The following is a 13,206-nucleotide window of genomic DNA, read 5'->3' as shown; positions in this document are numbered from 1 at the left end:
GACTTTCATTGCAATTATATTTGTGATAAGGAAGCTAGATTTAGCCCAGTGGGCAATATGACTACCTAAAGTGGTAAAGCCTCTACTTAGAGGGTGGATGTGACAAATTGATTTCAATAATTGTGATGGATCACTAAAGAGATTCCTTATCAGGATGAAGAGGTATAAGAATTTCTGGGTGGAGAGTAGTGCATCCTAAATGATTCTTAAATGTCCCACTTTTCCTACTTTTGGGTGACTTCTACTTCCATTGAAATCACTGCTCTAAAGATAGATACAAAAGTAAGGATTTTAAGTCCTAGAAGGGAAAGACAGGCTAGTTCTGTATTTCTCAGACATTTTTAAGTAAAATATATAGTAAGAAATATATTTTACATTACAACCCATTATACTCATACCCATGCTCTCTCCAACATGAACACGAATGTATACACTATTGAAATAAACCTTTCAATTAAAAATGCTTTGGTACTTTTATTTTCTCTTCTAATTCATTCTATTTTTAAAAATGATTAATCAATGAAATGTTTCTTTGAAATAAATAATCAATGGGTAGTAATCTGTTTCAAGAACAGTCAACTACCTTATATGTGTCAGTACTATCAACTAGAAGACAAATGTGTATAGCTAAAAGCAGGAAGAAAATCTTACCTGTAACACAATATTCCAGGCATGCCCTGACCTTAGGGCCTTTGCACTTGTTCTCTCCATCTGGAATGTTCTTCTCTAACTTACCCAGGTAGCTAACTCACTTTCATCAGAACTTTGTTCAAAGCAACTTCCTTTAGAGGCTTTCCTTAATATTCTATTTAACTTTGCAACCTCCCCAATGCTTCCTATATCCCTTCCTGCTTTGCCTTTTTCTATAGTAGTACATACTGTATACAATATGGTCTAGTACTTCTCTATAGTATTATAAATTTAATCACTATCTGATATACTATAGGCCTTCAGTGATTTGTGATTTGTGTATCGTTTGTGTTCCCTAAGGTGTTAACTCTATAAGGCTAGGGGATTTTTTTTTTCGTCATTATATCCCAGTGCTTAGAACAGAGCTTGGCATTAGCAGGTGCTCAATATATTTTGTTGGGTAAGTGACTACTTGGCTGATTGAATGAATACATGAAAAAAAATCCTGTGTCCCAAAAGAAAGGCTGTCCAGTAGATGAAGTAATTAGATACAATTCCAAACTTTATTTCTGTTCCTCTAAGAACTCAGAAGAGTGTTTAATTTGTTACCTGCAGCTACATATATTAAAATCCCTTTTCTTCTCCTATCTCTTCCACACCTCAGCAGCTGTGCTGAGCCTCTCCTCTGTTAACCCCTGCTCTCAATTGTTGCCTCAAAGCTTTCCTGCAATGTCCACATATGTGGGCTTTTCTCCTTCTTTCCTCCTTTTCATGGTGCATCATCTCCATATGAATGGTGACCAGGGATTTCTCTCTTCTTACCCTCTGCTGTGCTAAGTGGCAGAGGCCCCAAGAGCACCTCAACCCTCTGTGCTCCACCACCCCTCTCCCTTCCTGTAGGGTCACCCTCTAGGAATGTTAAGACATACTTAGGGGATCAGTAAGTCAGGGGCAAAATTTGCTATTTTAGAATAAATTTCCTACTTGAAAAAGTATTATAAAAAAGATTGAATGAGAACGGCTCAGCTTTTATTAACAATAACACAACTATTAGAGAAAGCAGAGTTTCACAGGAGCTTAATGAAGACTATCAACTGCATCAAAGGAAGAGGTGGAAGACACATTTCCTACTCAGTTACAAATTGGCATAATCATGCCGGGTACCCAGTTTTCAGGTTGATATCTCTCAGTGTAACACAGCAATATACTTGCAAACTTGATTTGAAGTTACACAGCACCGGTTAAATCTTTTGCAATAGAGATCATCTATGCCGATTAAAGTCAACCTTCCTACATTCTTGTTTCACCTGGTTTTGACATCTTTTAGTAAGAAGAAATAGAAAAGATAGTTTGGTTATTCCCTCAGCAACCCCCACTTCCACCTCATGAGAACTAGTATACCTGGTAGAAATATTTTTTATAATAAAGTATATTTCCTTGACTTTCTTTTTAAAGATTAATTTTATTCTGTTGCCTTGTGTTGGATTGAATGTGTGTCACTGTATGAAACATAACTTTGGTGATACCTATTCCTTTGGACTATCAGAAAGCTTATGATTCTTATCACCTCCTTAAAAATAACTTATTTCAGGAGAGTTGAACAGAATTAGCAACATTTGTATCCTGACACTAGTATTCTAGGCACGAAATGTCTTCTGTGATAAAACATGGATTGCGGTCTGGCTGAGTGTCGGTGAGTACAGGTGTGCATGTCTTTTGCATGTGAGCAAAAGACTCTGCGGTAGGGTTTGCAGTAGATTTTGGTGCCCCCTCAGATCTCGTTCCCGGAGAGATGGACTCATCTCCCAAATTCTAGTTGAGTGTTTTTCAGCCAAGCCCATTGCCCTTTCTTCTAGGTGGAAAACTCTGAATCCATTCATGCATCTCCTGGGATCAGATGAAGGCTAGACTTCAGCTGAAACCGCATCTTTGCTTATCTACTTCCTCTGTTCCATCTTCATTTCCTTTTTCAAAAAAAGTCTCTTGTACACATATTGCTGTCTGAAGTCCTGTTTCTAGGGAATATAATCCAAGGTATGATTTGAGGGAGTAGCAATTCTCTGACTTTTCCCATTTTATCCTATCTTACCTCATTGCTCCAAGGAACAGATCACTCTGGGGACAATTGAGAAAAATACCTGTTTGTCTTTAGACCCTTCTGCCCTTATGTAACTCATAAGAGGTAGAAACACATTATGTAAATTTTATTTTATATTTTGGTCTTGTTTCAGGACAATTCAGTTGTTCTTTTTGTAGAACTCTTGATCTCTGTTTTGAGTCAGTTAATTAGAAGTGTTTTTTTTTTCCTATTCTAGCTTTCCCCTTCTAAATTTTTCATCAGTGATTTCTAGATGTTTAGGTTGGGTGTGTGGAGCATTAGAAATATCCCTTAGCGCTGGACCAGTCCAATTCAACCCCAAGGAAAGTGAATGCAAACACCTATATCTGAGATATCCATGTATATGCCTTCTGCTGGAAAAGAGAAATGAACCCAAAGTGATTCCATCTTCTTTTCCCAAATCTTGAGCAAATGGATCCTATTGGCAGACCATTAATTGCATTTAGAATACTAGGGGCAGGGGGGTTGGAGAAATGCAGTTTCTAGGCTTCCATCCTCTGTGATACAAAAGAGAGCCTAGAAGAGAATGGGAAGGAGGTGACAAGGTGGGAGAAGGGAAGAGAGGAATGCTACTTGGCCAAAAGAGCACAAATATCCAGTAAAACCTTGCTGTCCACTCTGGTAAGTATATCTAACAACAACAACAAATAATGAATTCATTTACTCCTAGGAACTAGAAAGGAGGAATAGTTTGATATATTAAATATGCTTGTTGTAAGTTAGCATTACTATTTGGTATTAGCTCTCTGGATTAAAGAATGAAAATATTGAGACATAAATAAAAACAAGCCCAAAGCTCGCTTAAGTCACAAGACTGATTTTTCATAAAGTAAAGGGGAATTGTACAATTTTAGAAAATATTATTAGATTTACTTAGATAAAAAATGTGTGGGAATTATGGGGCGCCTGGGTGGCTCAGTCGGTTAAGCGTCCGACTTCAGCTCAGGTCACGATCTCGCGGTCTGTGAGTTCGAGACCCGCGTTGTGCTCTGGGCTGATGGCTCGGAGCCTGGAGCCTGCTTCCGGTTCTGTGCTTCCTCTTTCTCTGCCCCTCCCCCGTTCATGCTCTGTCTCTCTCTGTCTCAAAAATAAATAAACGTTAAAAAAAACTTTAAAAAAATGTGTGGGAATTAAAAACAGTTAGAGACATAGAGCTATATTGTTGGATGTGAATGGGATTCAGGTAAGACTTCTAGAAGATATGAATTCTGAAAATAAAACAAAACAATAAAACAGAGGTAGAAGCATAAAACAGGAAATCTTTTCTTGTTAATGAAATGTGAGCATATTTTAAATTTGATACAAGATTTAGCAAAAACTGAAAATTAAAGCTTCCTTCTTTGATTTTATTAAATATTCTTGTAGGAATTAATACTTGGTTAGAGCTAGAGTGTTTTATGCTAAGCGAATTAAGTCAATCACAGAAATACAAATTCATATGATTTCACTCATATGTGGAATTTAAGAAACAAAACAGATGAACAAATGGGAAGGGGGAAAACAAAGAGAGGGAGGCAAACCATAAGAGACACTTAATGGTAGAGAACAAACTGGGAGCTGCTGGAGGGGAGGTGGGTGGAGAATGGGCTAAATAGGTGATGGGTATTAAGGAGGGCACTTGTCATGTTGAACACTGAGTGTTATATGGAAGTGATGAATCACTAAATTCTACTCCTGAAACAATACTACACTATACGTCAACTAACTAGAATTTAAATAAAAATTTGAAAAGAAAAAAAAAGGAATAATTAATTACTATATGTATATTCTTGATGATATCAGCCAAAGTGCAGGCCTATCAATGGCATCCTTTTATCATCAGTTTCAAATGCATTTGGACTCTTTAGTCTCTGTAAGCCTTGCATTTTCAATTATGTGGGTGCATATTTCAAAGTCCAGAGCACTGGACATAATTGTTTTCAATGTGAACCTTAAGTTGCTTGTTTTAATTCACACGGACTTTCCTTTAATGGGTCAGTATGCTGCTCTACTCTGTTGATCTTGTCTTATCTACTTCTCAGGGATCTATTCTCAAAAGGATCTTTCTTATTTCTAGGGATAAAACAATTATGGATCTGTCTGGAAGTCTCTCCTTTCTTCAGGGACTTTCTCTTTCCTTTCAGTACCTATTCCTCTGTCCCTTTGGTTTTTAAAATCTTTTGGATTTTGCCTCTTCTCCTCCTTGGCCTTCATCCTGGCTTGTTGGTCATCTTTTAAAAATGTTTAAATTCTGCTCTATATGACTGACCAGGACTTGAGATACAAACAAATGAAAGTGGGGATAAAGGAAAATGACCACTTCTGATCTTCCTTAGGCTCAAACATCAATAAGAAAATTAATTAGAATGTTTGCACTGGTACTAGTGAAAATAAAAAGGCTTTTGTAGGTTGAAAAACCTACCTAAGAGAATTCAGGGTTTAGGAGAATCACTGCTGACTCAGACTTAGGTTTCTCACTCCCAAGTGTAGACAAAGGTCCTGCAAATTTGGCAGACCTAGAAAAAGACAGAAGAAAGCATTATGTGAATAAAGGCTGCTAGAATTTTAACTTGTAAAGAATGAAATTTCTGGCACCCCATTTTTCCCATATTCTATTTGCTCTGTGTGTGTGTGTGTGTGTGTGTGTGTGTGTGTGTGTGTGTGTGTGTTTTGAGGCATGATTGCAACTAAAATAAAGGTTTGGGAATTTGAGAGCAGTGGAGACTTACAAATAAATAAAGCACTCTAGAGTAGAGATGGCATGATGGTATGTGTATTCAGATCTACTACATTATGCATCTGCTGAGGGTGCTGTTCATGTTGCCTTCCATGTGGGTAGCTCACAGAATTCCATTAACCCAGAGTACTGCTAGGGCAGCAGAATGAACTGGAGAGCCAGGGAGAATAACTGAGTAGAGTGGCCTTAGCTAGTCATTGGGCCAACAGAATAAGCCATGAGCCAAGATGGCAAAGGCATAAAAGGAGAGTTTCCCTACGTAAGAGACTTTAATGGAACAAGAGATGACATAGTGAAATACATTTTTACCAGATTGGAAGATGCTTGGTACTAGGATGACAGCATGTACTGAGAAGGGCAAGATTCCAACCCCCTAACTTCACTTCAAACTTGGCCCATTCTATATGCTTCAGAACTATTCATAAATGTAACGTAAAAACAAACTTTGGGAAGGAGGGGGTGGGTGAGCAGAGAACTGATTGAGACTACTGCTATCTGATACATTAGAAGCCCTACCTAGAAATTAAATCTATTATTGAAAAATTAAAAAAAGTTACAATTTTTGCATTTTGGTGACTGAAATTTATACCACTATTTTGCCTATTTTGATTGGGTGTGAGCAAGTGCTATGCCATGAAAAGTGATACAGTAGGAGAAAAAAATACTACCATGGTAACTCTCTTTTCAGTCTAACATGATTATTCTCTTTTAACTAAGAGGTATTTAGGACTGAAATACAGCAGCAAGACAAAACAAGGAAGAAAAGATTTTTACTCATTCATTAATACTTGCAAACTGGCAAAATGTCAGTAATCATCTTTCTGGTGGCAACTACTTTGGGAACAAAGAAGGGTCAAGAATGGAACTTAAAATTAATATACAATCTATCATGGAGGTAAAAGTCTTGGTTTGTTACACTGAGAAGAACAAATATTATTATATCTATAATATCTACATTGCAATTCTTAGACATACAAGGAGAAAAAGTAGCATAATTGTGAGATATAAAAATGTTAATATAAGTTGATTTGTAGTCAGCTCATAAGAAATTTGATAACAAATCTAGCTTTTTATCTTATACTATACACCAAAGTTACTTTTTGAGGGATTAGAGATTTAGTGTGAAATAAAAACAAGAGAAAGAGAAGAAAATATGAATGAATATATGTCTGATCTTGGGGTGGTAAAAATATTTCAAATTATAAAACAATGGAAAGCATCACAAAGAAAAAGCAATAGATAGAGATGACTCTTCCATATGTAGCATATATAATGTATGTATTTGATATAAACTGTATTTGTCATAAATAATATAGACAAAGAATAGATAGTCCTAATATATAATCTGCCCATGGCTAAATTATATTAAAGACCTTAATAGAAAAGTAAGTGAAAAAGAAAATAGATATAATGAGAATTTTAGCATCTGTAGTAATAATAGGTAAATTAATAAAATAATGTACTTTATTTGGTAAATAAAATCATCAAGACTTAGAACAATGATGCTCATTGTTGGCAAAGGCACAGGGCCATGGAAGCCCTCATCCACTGTTATTGGGAATATGACTTGGAACAAATATTTTGTTCTTAGGGACTGTGTCCCTAGCCACCTGTGCAGTGTCTGGCATTACCCATGCTCAATATGCATTTGTTGAATAAATAAACCTTTAGACCATCTCTTTGGCAAAAAGTATAAAGAAGCTTGACATTTCATAGGATTTTCTATTAATTCCAATTTTTAGGAGTGTATCTTGATGAAGAAGCAATTTTTGTTGTTGGAGTAATTAATTTTTCTCAGACACAATGTAGGGAGCAAGCAAAAGACAAAGATTGTAATTTTCAGTAAATTTACACCGTTTGGTAAAGTTACAGAATAAAATTAGTAATGTCATAGTGTGTTAGTTAATCATTATTGTTCTGTGTGTGTATTACAACTTAGGGAAGTAAATTCAATTGCCTACAGCAATGTATATTAATAAATACAATTCACTTTAACAAACATAGTGAGTAAATTCAGTTTCTTACAACAAACATGTAAAACCAGATTTGCAGTATTCATAGCCTCAAGGACAATTGTTGTATTCCATTGGTGATGACAAAGAATCCCCTGGTTTAAAAGCAGACTATTAAAGAAAATCTCTTTTTGCCCTTCTCAACAAACCATCTAGACAAATTCAATTTTGTGATGACAAGGTACAGAACATGTATAGATCTAATATAAACAGGACCTTTACCCAAGCTGCTAATCTTCTCTTTTCAGCACCTTCATGGTATCTAATTTATAAAATTCTTCAACGCTTTTTCCACTGACACCAAAGTGGATTGCTTTGCCCAATATTTTATGTTCTCAAATGCTTTTACTCCTAAGATTTATTATCAAATACTCTAATGACCTATATAAACTATGGTTTGAAACAAAGTTGTAAACAAGGCAGAATCAAAATATGAAGTTATGATTTTATAAGTCCACAGTATGAGGCATAAATTAAGATTTATGTACAAAGCTATTCATCATAGCATTATTTGTAATAGTATAATGGAAAGTAATTTAAAACACCAAAATAGAAAAATAGTTCAATAAAATATGATGCATCCATGATAAAATGCTCTGAGGCATTAAGATGGTGTTTATAAAATATTTAAAGACATGAGGACATGCTAGGATATAATGTTAAGTGAATAAAACATTATATAAAATTGCATATGCAGTGATCTCAGTTTTGTTTTATGTAGATGAAAAACAGGATGCTAATAACACATTAAATTACTAGGAGTGATTATCTCATTGGCAATGTAAATATGGAAGATCTCTATTTTGTTTTACTTTTTGAATATTCCAAAATGTCTACAATGAAAGCATAGTATTTTTAGAATCATAACGTTGTTAATATTCTTTAACTCTTCATAATAATGAGCTTATCTTTGATGTATAAATTAGGACAGAACATAAGCAAACGATGTGAAAATAAGAGCTCTAAAATAAGTATGAACAATAATTATTTTTTATTAAAATTGAAAATATCCAAGAAAGAGTATATATATATCAGTGTTATTGCATTAATCACCTATATCCTGAAAATAAAGAGATGTCTGGTATTGACATAAAAGATCATTTATTTATTTATATAACAATCTCCATTTTGTCTTCCAAAAATCGGATTATTTATACCTAAGGCACCATACTAAGTTTAAGTCACTCACTCTTTGATAAAGTAATTGAACACTAGCTAAGCTGCATAGGCTTTCTAAGGTATAGATTCACACTAAATATTCTTATAAGTGTGAATCTATAAAATAAAGAGGATAACATTTATCAACAGGCCATATTTTTATACATATAATTGTGCAAGTTACAGTGTTTTCGGTTAGGGAGAGGGAGGATAGGATAAAAAAAGTGCAACTTGCCTCAAGAAAACAAGAGTCTAGGTGGGAAGACATGTTAATTAGCAGAATGAAACACATATCATAGCAGAAATGTTACAGGAACAATACCTTTCATATACGTGGGCCTTAAATTTTTTTTTAAATTTTATTTATTTTCTATTTTTATTTGAGTACAATTAACATACAGTATTATATTAGTTTCTGGTGTACAGTATGATAATTTAACATTTTTATACATTCCTCAGTGCTCGTCACAGTATGGGTACTCCTAATCCCCTCTATTTCACCCATCCCCCCTACCCACCACCTTCTGACAACCGCCAATTTGTTCTTTCTAGTTAAGACTGTTTTTTGTCTTTTGTTCCTTTGTTCATTTATTTCGTTTCTTAAATACCACATAAGAGTGAAATCATATAGTATTTGTCTTTCTCTGACTTACTCACTTAGCATAATACTCTCTAGCTCTATCCATGTTGCAAATGGATTTTATTCCTTTCTGTGGCTGAGTAAATATTCCATTGTATGTATATGTATATATATCACATCTCATGGACACTTGGGCTGTTTCCATAATTTGGCTATTGTAGATAATGCTGCTATAAACATTGGGGTGCATGTATCCCTTTGCATTAGTATTTCTGTATTCTTTGGTAAATACCTAGTAGTACAATTGCTGGGTCATAGGGTAGCTCTATTTCTTTTTAAATTTAAGTTTTAGTTAACATACAGTGCAGTATTGGTTCAAGAGTATTCATCACTTACATACAACGCCCAGTGCTCATCATAACAACTGCTCTCCTTAATACCCACTACCATCTAGCCCATCTCCCACCCACCTCCTTCCATCAATAGGGTAGTTCTAGTTTTAACTGTTTGAGGAACCTCCATATTGTTTTCCAGAGTAGCTGCACCAGTTTGCATTCCCACAACAGTATGAGAGGGTTCCCCTTTCCCTACATCCTTGCCAATATCTGTTGTTTCTTGTGTTTTTTGTTTTAGCCATTCTGACAGGTGTGAGGTGATAGCTCATTGTAGTTTTGAATTGTGCTTCCCTGATGAATCAGTGATGTTGAGCATCTTTTCATGTGTCTGTTATAGTATATCTTGAAATCTGGGATTATGATACCTCCAGTTATGTTCTTCTTTTTCAAGATTGCTTTCACTATTTGAGATCTTTTAAATTTTTAAAAATATTTTTTTAAGTTTATTTATTTCCAGAGAGAGGGAGAACATGCACAGGGGAAGGGAAGAGAGAGAGGGAGAGAGAGAATGCCAAGCAGGCTCTGCCAGTCAGCATGTCGCCTGATGTAGGGCTCAATCTCACAAACCCTGAAATCATGACCTCAGCCTAAATCAAGAGTTGGATGCTTAACCAACTGGGCCACCCAGGCTTCCCTATTTGAGATCTTTCGTGATCCATATAAAGGATTATTTGTTCTGGTTCTATGAAAAATGCCTTTGGTATTTTGATACAAATTGCATTAAATCTATAGATTGCTTTGGGTAGTAAGGACATTTTAACAAAGCTGGTTCTTCCAATCCATGAATGTGGAATATTTTTCCATTTGTTTGTGCCATCTTCAATATCTTTCATCATTGTTTTATAGTTTTCAGAGTACAGGTCTTTCACCTTCTTGGTTAAGTTTATTCCTAGATATTTTGTTCTTTTTGATTCAATGTAAATGGGATGGTTTTCTTAATTTTCTTTCTGCTGCTTCTTTATTAGTGTATAAGAATGCAACATATTTCTGTATATTAATTTTGTACCCTGAAACTTTGCTGAATTCATTTATCAGTTCTAGTGGTTTTTTTCGTGGAGTCTTTAGGGTTTTCTACATATTATATCATGTCATCTGCAAATAATGAAAGTGTTACTTCTTCCATACCAATTTGGATGCCTTTTATTTCTTTTTCTTGTATGATTGTTGTGACTGGGATTGCAGTACTACATTGAATAAAAGTGGACATCCTTGTCTTGTTCTTGATCATGGGGGAAAAGCTCTGCTCTGGTTTTCATGACTGAGTATGATGTTGCTATGGGATATTTATATGTGGCCTTTGTTATGTTGAGATATGTTCCCTCTAAACCTACTTTGTTGAGGGTTTTTATTATGGTTGGATGTTGCACTTTGTCAAATGTATCTACTGAAAGGATCATATGGCTTTTATCCTTCCTCTTATTGATATGATGTATCATGTTGATTGATTGACAATTATTGAACTTGCATCTCAAGAATAAAGCCTGCTTGATCATGGCGAATGACTTTTTAAAAATGTATTGTTGTATTCGTTTTGCTAATATTTTGGTGAGGATTTTTTCATCTGTGTTCATCAGAGATATTGGCCTGTAGTTCTCTTTTTTCTTTTTTGTAGTGTTTTGATATTAGTTTAAGGTTTTGATATGAGTTTTGGTTGGCTTCATAGAATGAATTTAGAAGTTTTTCTTCTATTTTTTGGAATAGTTTGAGAAGAATAGGTATTATTTCTTCTTTAAATGTTTGGTAGCATTTATCTGGTCCTGGACTTCTGTTTATTGAGAAATTTTTTAAGTTTATTTATTTATTTTAAGAGGGAGAGAAAGAGAGGGAGAGAGCATGGGGGAGGGGCAGAAGGAGGGAGAGGGAGAATTCCAAGCAGGCTCTGCACTGTTAGAGCAGAGCCTGATGCAGGGCTCGATCTCATGATCCATGAGATCATGACCTGAGCTGAAATCAAGTTAGACTCTCAACTGACTGAGCCATCCAGGCACCCCTGTTGAGAGTTTTTTGATTACTGATTCAATTTCATTGCTGGTAATCAGTCTGTTCAAATTTTCTATTTCTTCCTGATTCACTTTTGGTAGGTTATATGTTTTTAGAAATTTATCTATTTCTTCTAAGTTGCCCAATTTGTTGGCATATAATTTTTCATAATAATCTCTTATAATCCTTTGTATTTTGATGGTGTCAGTTTTTGCTTCTTTTTCACTTATGAAGTTATTTGTTTGAGTCCTCTCTCTTTTTTTCTTGATGAGTCTGGTTAAAGGTTTGTCAATTTTGTTGATCTTTTCAAGGAAGCAGTTCTTGGTTTCATTGGTATTTTCTATTGTTTTTGAAGTCTCTATTGTAGAGTTATTTCTAGAGAGTATATTGTAAGTCCTGAAGGGTAAATGAGGTAATTGCTGAAAAGTCAGCAATGTTTTCTGGTCTCAAGACTGTAGAACATGATAACATTATGAGATCAGAGCCCCATGATCCCCCAAAGGACAGTTTAGACACAATACCTGCTATAATTCCCTAACATTCCTTGAAACCACACGCACTCCCTTCATGCCTTCACATAGCCACTAGACATATGTCTGGCTAATGTCTAAAGATCCTTTGTGCTCTCTTTTCTTGCTTTGATATTCTTTGATACTGATATCTAATGAAATATGAAATAAAGGCTTTGTGCAGTTTGTTGCTGCAGCTGTTTCGCTGGCAGAGGCAGCCCTGCATTTCTGCTCAGTCTAAGTGTCTGAGAATTTTTTTGTCAGTGAGCAGCTACACTCTATTTCAGTTATTTTTGCCCTGATCTTTCTTATTTCTTTCCTTCTGCTCACTTTGGACTTTCTTTATTCTTCTTTTTCTAGTTTCTTTCTTCTAGGTATAAAGTTAGATTATTTATTTTGGGATTTTTCTTCTTTCTTGATATAGGCCTGTATTGCTATAAATTTTCCTTTAGAACTGTTTTTACTGCATCCCAAAGATTTTGGACTGCTGCATTTTCATTTTAATTTGTCTCCATGTATTTTTTAATTTCCTCTTTGATTTCTTGTTTGACCCATTTATTGCTTAGTAGCATGTTATTTAACCTTCATGTATTTGTGTACTTTGCAGATTTTTTTCTGGTGGTTGATTTCATAGTGTTATAGTCAGAAAAGGTGCATGGTATGACCTCAGTCTTCTTAAATTTACTGAGACGTGTTTTGTGGCTAATATATGGTCTATTCTGGAGGATGTTCCATGTGCACTTGAAAAGAATGTGTTCTGCTGTTTTAGGATGGAATGTTCTGAATATTTTTGTTAAATCCATCTGGTCCAGTGTATCATTCAAAGCCACTATTTCCTTGTTGTTTTACAGTTTGGATAATATATCCATCAGTGTAAGGGGGGGTTGTTAAAGTACCCTACTGTTATTGAATTACTATTGATTATTTCTTTTATGGTTGTTGTTAACTTTTGTATTTGGGTGCTCTCATGTTGGATGCATAAATTTTTATAATTGTTCTATCTTCTTTTTGGACTTTTGGGACTTAGGATCATATGGTGTCCTTCTTCATTTCTTGTTACAGTCTTTGCTTTAAAGTCTACTTTGTCCAATATAAGTATTGCTACCC

The 13,206-nt window shown here is 35.0% G+C and overlaps 1 long non-coding RNA gene across 1 annotated transcript in view; it reads right to left on the bottom strand.

The window, feature by feature from the left end:
- LOC122238677 overlaps nt 1-13,206 on the bottom strand; it is a 60,774-nt gene that overhangs the window by 27,272 nt on the left and 20,296 nt on the right. The window contains exon 3 of the long non-coding RNA XR_006217723.1: nt 5,151-5,244. This is a non-coding gene — a long non-coding RNA (uncharacterized LOC122238677). The remainder of the gene's footprint in view (nt 1-5,150; nt 5,245-13,206) is intronic.

The sequence above is a fragment of the Panthera tigris genome, chromosome B2, assembly GCF_018350195.1.
Source record: "Panthera tigris isolate Pti1 chromosome B2, P.tigris_Pti1_mat1.1, whole genome shotgun sequence".
Classification (NCBI taxonomy): domain Eukaryota; kingdom Metazoa; phylum Chordata; class Mammalia; order Carnivora; family Felidae; genus Panthera; species Panthera tigris.
This window is presented reverse-complemented; position numbering and strand designations above follow the sequence as displayed.